General features: G+C 35.5%; 1 pseudogene; it reads left to right on the top strand.

The window, feature by feature from the left end:
• Positions 1–764: 764 nt before the first annotated feature.
• Positions 765–861, top strand: LOC122111034 (annotated as a pseudogene).
• The last annotated feature ends 7,482 nt before the right edge of the window (positions 862–8,343 follow it).

Here is an 8,343-nt window from a genome sequence, read left to right on the forward strand (position 1 = left end):
GCCTAATAATGAGGAGAAACATATGCACTTCTCCTGCAACTATGAAAATATTGGGTGATAAAAAGGCAGTAGTGTAAGTTGCTGCATGGTTGGATGGTAGACAGGCCAGGACATTAAGTAATCATGCATACCAACAATTTTTTCACCTTCTTGGCGTTAGCTACTTTTGAAATGGAAGGTATAATAAACAATTATATTTTGATAAAATACCTTCTAGTCTGAACAGTTCTGTTTGAACTGTTCATCTCTCTATGATCCCTTGTAACCAAGATTAGTTTTCTTCTTGTAAGACAATCTATGCTGTCAGGGTAAGATGTTCTGGTTGGGCTGTTCCCACATGGAAGAAGTGTAAAGGCTCAGGTAGACATTTGTTCCTTAACACCTCATTTGGGAAAATGTCAGCTGAAGAAGTTTAGAAGTAGCTCTTAAGCAACGCTTACTTTGAATCCATTAGGTCCACAAAGCTAATTCAGTTGAATAAATAAGTACTTGAAAAAGCCATCACTTTTGGACCTATCTATAAATAATTGAGAGTATGATCAAATTCCAAATAAAAAGACTTAAGATAGTCATTGACAAAAAAATTTTGCAAATGTGAGCATTCGACTGATAAATATAAATTTTCCACTATTCACAGAATTTTAGGAAATAAGATCGATAGCATTGTTAGGAACAATAAAGTTTCCTTGTTACAAGTAGGCACCCATAGATATAAACCTGTATAAAGATTGCATGATTAACTACTTAAATTTAGAGGATACTACACGCTTTAGCAGCATGTATACTCAAATTAAAATACAGAGATTAACATGGCACTTGCACAAGGATAATATGAAAATTTGAGAAGTATTCCATATTTTTCATTCTTCAGATTCAAGAAATGAAAAACAGTTATTAAAAAGTTGATTACAAAATTACAAGTGTAAAAATACACGTAATTCATATAATTTAGTTTGACATCAGTGTATTAAATCTTCACCTCAGAAAGGCGTTTACATAGCATAAACTTTACAAATATTCTCAAATTAGACAACATTGTCATTTTATCCCAAATAAAAATAATATTAAGTCCTAGAAAAAAAGGAAGCAAACTGTTTCTATATGGAATGCAATCGGAAAGGACACATTAATGAACCTATATATTATAAAATAATGTAGAATTCAAAGTATGTCTAGGAGAAAATAAAATAAATTATGAACATTTTCCAAACATATAGAATATTTTAAAATATACTTTTTCAGACAAGCACAAGAAATATTTTAGTTTCTGTACTACTCATTTCAACAGATAAATTAAAATTATTTCTGATTAAAAAAATCACAAACTCTGAAGAAATTATTATACATATATACAAAAAATATTGAATACATTTTGACATCCAAGGCAGGCAATTTACTTGGAAAAATTCCACGGAATCCATGAATTTTTACAGTAAAATATTGGTGCTGCCAGGCATTGGTGGCTCGTGCCTATAATCCTAGCTACACAGGAGGCTGAGATCTGAGGATCATGGTTCAAAGCCAGCCTGGGAAGGAAAGTCTGTGGTACACTTATCTCAAATAAACCACTAGAAAACTGGAAGTGGAACTGTGTCTCAAGTGGTAGAGCGCTAACCTTGAGCTGAAGAGCACAGGGATAGCTCCCAGGCCCAGATTTCAAGCCCCATGACTGACCAAAAAATATATATATTGCTCTTATTTGGATTGTGAAAATATTTTGTAGGGACACAAAAGATGGACTTGCATTTTTGAAATTTAAGAAACTTAACCCGACCATTAGGACTTCAGTGAACAATTTGTATAGCCTATCACAACTTCATAGAGGTAGTGATACATACTTATCCTTTTGGCAATATCAAATACAGTATCTTCTATGTTGTTCTTCCGGCCTGGTTTTATATAATGGTTCAACAGAAGATGATCGAGCGTATATTTGCTATCTCAATTCTCAGCAACAAGATGTAAAGGTGTCAAAAATTCTTTAGTTTGGGGAAGTGGCGCTGCGGCTCAAGCAGTAGAGTGCTCGCCTTGAGCTGAAGAGCACAGCAACAGCACCCAAGCCCAGAGCTCCAGCCCCACAACCGACCAAAAAAAAACACAACAACAAAAAACAAACAAACAAAAATATTTGGGCTGGGAATATGGCTCAGTGGTAGAGCACTTAGCTTGCATGCATGAGGCCCTAGGTTCGATTCCTCAGCACCACATAAGCAGGGAAAAAAAGCCAGAAGTGGTGCTGTGGCTCAAGTGGTAGAGCGCTAGCCTTGAGCTGAAGAGCTGAGGGACAGCGTCCAGGCCCAGAGTTCAGGTCCCACTACCAAACCAAAAAAATTTTTTTTTAAAAAATGAGTCCTTTAGTCTGGGCATTGGTATATGTATCATGATGAAGTAAGAAAGAAGCCACTCTGGTATTATTCCATGTATATGCACTATGCAGGGGTGATCAGTCATCTACAGTTATTGCATATGCCGCTTGAGACATCAACTCACTGATAATGTCTAAGTGTCCACTGTAGGCTTCTTGAAGAGGGGTATACTCATCATCATCCCTACTATTCACATGAGTGGCCTTTTGGGAAAGAAGTCTCTGCATTGTAATAAGCTGAATATTTTCTGCAGCCCAATGAAGAAAATTGCTTGGATCCTTCTCCAATTTTATTTCTTGCAATTGATACCATTCCTTACTTTTTCATCTTGTTCCCCATATTCCTAAGAATTGCCTAACCAGAGACTTTGAGTGCCAGTGGGAATGAGGTGTCCATGTATTTCCCTAATATTTCACATTGGTTGAACTGGTCAGAAATATCTGGTGAATTTTCTGCAACTGTTTATTCATCATGATTTATTTTCTCTTTTTCCAATTTTATTATTCGAAATTATTCTAACTGGAGAGTAGGGAATTGATGGAGAGCAGCGTAAAGATGTTCCTGCATATTCAAATGTACACACTGAAAATGAGGACCTGTGATGTCTTCATGTGCAGCTTATTCTAGGAATGAGAAAATAGGAAATAATGCCTTTTATATAAATGATATGGGAAATGGCAGAGGAAAAAGTGAAATGATGCAACCAAAAATATAAAAGCAAAATAAATTAGGATAATTATGGAGCAATCATATTATCTATGAGAACCAAGAAAGGGAGAGAGAAAGAGAGAGAGAGATGTATAATGACCTAGCTAGCCATAAAATCCATGCCTCTGATCGATTTATAGAGCAAACAAAAATTTATTTTTAAAAGAGATGGAAATAGAATTTATGTATTTACTTGAAATTAGTAAATACATTTTTAGTAGCCTATGTAAAGAGATATAACTTTGACAAAATTACACACAATAAACTAAATCCTTGATAATTCTAGTAACAGATCTGACTGAAATCAGTTGAATCATACTTTTCCTGTACAATGAAGGAATAAGAAGGTAGTAAAGCAGCTAGAGAAAGCAGGGAGATTGTATCTGTGACAAAACTTTGTGGAAATTGGTATTGAGGATTTCTTACTAGTGATCCACTTGCACTGGAAGCATGATTGTGAAGTATTGCTTGCTGATTTTGAACTATTGATTTGATCATAATATTCTCCAAGAAGAAAATGAGAATTGATAGTTAAGGACTACTAATACGTTTTGACTTTCTCACTAAGCACTTTCAATCATCAAAATCACATGAAGACAATAGTCAGGCCTACATTTTAGATGAAAGCAAGTGTCTTTATAAAAACAAAGAATGTATGTAGTCATGCAAAGGACTTCTGTTTTACCAATGCCTCATACATTTTTCTAATGTTGGGTACCAATAAATAATAGAAAACTCTTAAAGCTCATATGTTCAATAGTGAGTTCTCTTACACTATATCATGGTATTGTTTGTGTATGGTTTTAATAATAAATTTACATTACTAACTTGAATTTCTGACAGGACAGTATCATCACTGTACATCTTGCTTCTATACTCTCATTTTAAAATTACTATATAAGTATGGGCATTAGATAACTATAGAGGAAAAAGTAGAAGCCACACCGATGGCTTATGTCTTTAGTACTAGTTAATAAGAAAGATGAAATCTGAGGATTGTGGCTTGAAAGCAGACCAAGAAAAAAAAAGTCGATTAGATTCTGATTTGAAAGTAACAATCAAAAGCTAGAAATGGAGCTGTGGTACAAGCAGTAAAATCCTAGCCTTGAGAAAACTGAAACAAAAAATAAATTCTGGGACAAAGCTAGGCCCTGAGTTCAAGCACTAGGATTAGCACCAAACAAATGAATTAATTAATAGGGTAATTAATTAATTAAAAATAAATTAAGTGGTCACATGTGGAAAGGCAGGTAAAATGTAACATGCGTGGTAATGGTTTATGTATTATTTTGTAATAAGGCATATTATCATTTGTCCTAATCACTAATATTTTATTTGGATTTTTTGTACAATAAACCCTGAATTTAGCATGCATGCATATGTGTGTGTACATGTGCGAACATGTGTGTATGTGTATATGTGTACATGTGCTGTTGCAATGTTGTTTGCCAATGTGGACAGGGTGAGGCTGAAAAAAGCTAACTGTGTTGAAAAGTTTTTATTTATCAGAGTCTGTCATGTCATTTCAGTGGAACCACCCTTCTGTACATATTATTTGTCTAATAATAAAGTCATCATAATCAAAGTATTTACAATATTAATTTAGAAAAAGATACTGCTTTCAGCTCTTATTGAATGTTAGGTAAGAAGATACCGACATAATTAGTTGGTAAGTTATTGCTGTAAGATGTTGTCAGTACAAAATACGTATTTGACCTCTTAAATTGGTTATACTTCTTTTTTTAATTGAATTTTATTTTATTTGTGAACATACTGTACAGAGGGGTTACAATTACATGGGAAGGATAATGCGTACATTTCTTACCAAGCATTGCAGCCTCCTCCTTTCTTTACCTTTCTCATCCCTTCCCAGTCTCCCTCCCCCCAATACCAATCATTCTCCCCCCCCCCCCCCCCCGCACCGACGTTGTAAAGCTCGTTTAGGACATGACAACTTGTACTTCTCATTGTTGCAACAGGTCCACCTGTATCCTTAAACGACTTTTTTTCCCCCATCTCCTCCACAAGTTACACTGACATCAAATATAGTGAAAGCAGGGGTTATACTGTGGAGGAGGGACATACAAAGCAACAAAGAAATAATCTTATAAATGCGTTAGAAACACATGCATGAAAGAAAAATACATTAAAATACATATCTAAGGGTTCATTTTCCTAACATCACATTATTTGACCTTTTCCGCTTGACTCATACATATACTAGATATTGCAAATAAGGGAAACCATGGGGCCTATGTTTCTTTGGGCCTGGCTTACTTCACTTAATATATTTTTTTCCAAGTTTTTCCATTTCCTAACAAATGGGGCAATGTCATTTTTTCTGATGGAGGCGTAGAATTCCATTGTGTATATATGCCACATTTTCTTGACCCATTCATCTACTGAGGGGCATCTGGGTTGGTTCCAGATCTTAGCTATGGTAAATAATGCTGCAATAAAGATAGTTGGGCTGGTATCTTTAGTGTGGTCTTGTTTGTAAACATTTGGGTAAATGCCCAAAAGTGGGATTGCTGGGTCATAGGGGAGCTCTATGTGAAGTCTTTTGAGGAACCTCCATACTGCTTTCCAAAGTGGTTGAACAAGTTTACATTCCCACCATCAGTGAAGTAAGGTTCCCTTCTGTCCACCTCCCCTACAGCATCTCTTGATGTTAGAGTTCTTGATTTTTGCCATTCTAACTGGAGTGAGGTGGTATCTCAATGTTGTTTTGATTTGCATTTCTTTTATGGCTAGGGAGGTTGAGCATTTCTTCATGTGTCTATTGGCCATCCTTCTTTCTTCTTCACAGAAGTTTCTCTTTAAGTCTTTTGTCCACTTATTTATTGGGCAGTTTTTTCTTTGAGGATTTGTTGTTGGGGGATTTAATTTTTTGAGTTCCAAGTATATTTTAGATATGAGATTCTTGTCTGTTGTATGGCTAGTGAAGATCTTCTCCCAATCCGTGGGCTTTCTATTGATCTTGCTAGCTATGTCCTTTGCAATGCAGAAACTCTGCAACTTTATGCAATCCCATTTGTCCAACCTTTCTTTGATTAGTTGTGTTTCCTGGTGTCTATTCAGAAAATTTCGTCCTGAGCCAAGGAGACATAGGGTTTCTCTTATTCCATCCACTAATGTTTTCAGAATGTCTGGTTTGACTTCGAGGTCTTTGATCCATTTGGAGTTGATTCTGGTGCAGGGTGATATATAAGGGTTTAGCTTTAGTTTTCTACAAGTAGTTAAACAATTTTGCCAGCACCATTTAATGAAGAGGCTGTCTTTGTTCCATACTATTGTTTTAGCTCCCTTATCGAAAGTTAGATGGCTGTAGGTCTGTAGGTTCATTTCTGGGTTTTCAATTCTATTCCATTGGTCTTGAGGTCTGTACTGATGCCAATTCCAAGCTGTTTTGATTACTATGGCTTTATAGTAGAGTTTGAAATTTGGTATTGATATTCCTCCAGCAATGTTCTTTCTGTTGAGGAGCGTTTTTGTTATTCGGGGTCTTTTATTGTTCCATATGAAGTTTTGGATTGCCTCTTCTATTTCCTTGAAGAATGAGGTTGGAATTTTGATAGGTATCGTGCTGAATTTGTAGATAGCCTTGGGAAGTATTGCCATTTTCACGATGTTAATCTTTCAAATCCAGGAGCATGGGAGATTTTGCATTTTTTAAGTACTGTGTTGATTTCCTTTTTCAAGATTTTAAAGTTTTCATCATAGAGGTCCTTCACTCCTTTGGTTAAATTAATTCCTAGGTATTTTATTTTTGGTGGGACTATTACAAATGGAGTTCCTTTCCTAAATTCTGCCACACTTTTCTCATTGTTGGCATACAGAAAAGCCATTGATTTTGTGGGGTTAATTATATACCCTGCTACTTTGCCAAAGTTTTGAATCAGCTTGAGTAATTTGGGAGTGGTGTCTTTGGGATTCTTTAAATACAAGATCATGTCGTCTGCTAAGAGGGAGATTTTTATTTCTTCTTTCCCTATTTGGATCCACTTTATGTCTGCATCTTGTCTTATTGCTGTAACTAGGCATTCTAATACTACATTGAAGAGAATTGGAGAGAGTGGACATTCTTGTCCTGCTCCTGAGTTAAGAGGAAATGGCTTTAGTTTTTCAGCATTAAGTATAATGCTGTCTGTAGGTTTGTCATATACAGCCTTTATTGTATTGAGGAATGTTCCATGGATTCCTAATTTTTCCAAATCCTTCATCATAAAGGGGTGTTGGATCTTGTAGAATGCTTTTTCTGCATCTATTGAGATAACCATGTGGTTCTTATTCTTGCTCCTGTTGATGTGATGAATAATATTAATTGATTTGCGTATATTGAACCAACTTTGCATCCCTGAAATGAATCCTGTTTGATCTGGTGTATGATTTTTTTGGTGAATTGTTGAAGTCGGTTGTCCAAAATTTTGTTGAGAAGTTTTGCATCAATATTCATCAAAGAAATGGGTCTATAGTTCTCTTTCTTTGATGAGTCCCTGCCTCGTTTTGGGATGAGGGTTATGATGGCTTCATAGAATGTGTTCGGTAGTGAACTTTCTCTTTCAATTTCATTGAAGAGTTGGAGGAGTATTAGTGTGAGCTCTGCTTTGAAGGCCTTGTAGAATTCCGCTGTAAAACCATCTGGTCCTGGACTTTTCTTAGCTGGGAGGTCTCTTATTGCTGTATCTATTTCAATGCTTGATATGGGCCTGTTAAGCTGGTATAACTCACCTTGGTTTAGTTTTGGCATGTCAATATTTGCTAGGAAAAGGTCCATTTCTGTCATGTTCTCAAACTTATTAGCATAAAGTTTTGAGAAGTATTACCTTATAATGTTTTGAATCTTGGTTGTTTCCGTGGTGATGTTTCCATTCTCATCTCTGATTTTATTTATTTGGGTGTGTTCTCTTTTTTTTCTGATAAGGTTTGCTAAGGGTCTGCCAATTTTGTTAATTTTTTTGAAGAACCAACTCTTTGATTTGTTGATTCTTTCTATAGTTTTTTTGGATTCTAATTCATTTAATTCTGATTTAATTTAATTATTTCTTTCCATCTACTGGATTGGGGTTTATCTTGCTGCTCTTTTTCAAGGAGGTTTAGATGTGTCATTAAATTGTTGATTTCTGATCTCTCCAATTTGTTGATGTACGAGCTCAGAGCTATAAACTTGCCTCTGAGTACTGCTTTTGCTGTGTCCCAGAGGTGCTGGTAATTTGTGTGTTCATTTTTTTGAATAGCATGAACATTTGAATTTCCTTTCTAATCTCTT

The sequence above is a fragment of the Dipodomys spectabilis genome, unplaced genomic scaffold, assembly GCF_019054845.1.
Source record: "Dipodomys spectabilis isolate Male_0828 unplaced genomic scaffold, ASM1905484v1 ptg000084l, whole genome shotgun sequence".
In the NCBI taxonomy this organism is placed as follows: Eukaryota; Metazoa; Chordata; class Mammalia; order Rodentia; family Heteromyidae; genus Dipodomys; species Dipodomys spectabilis.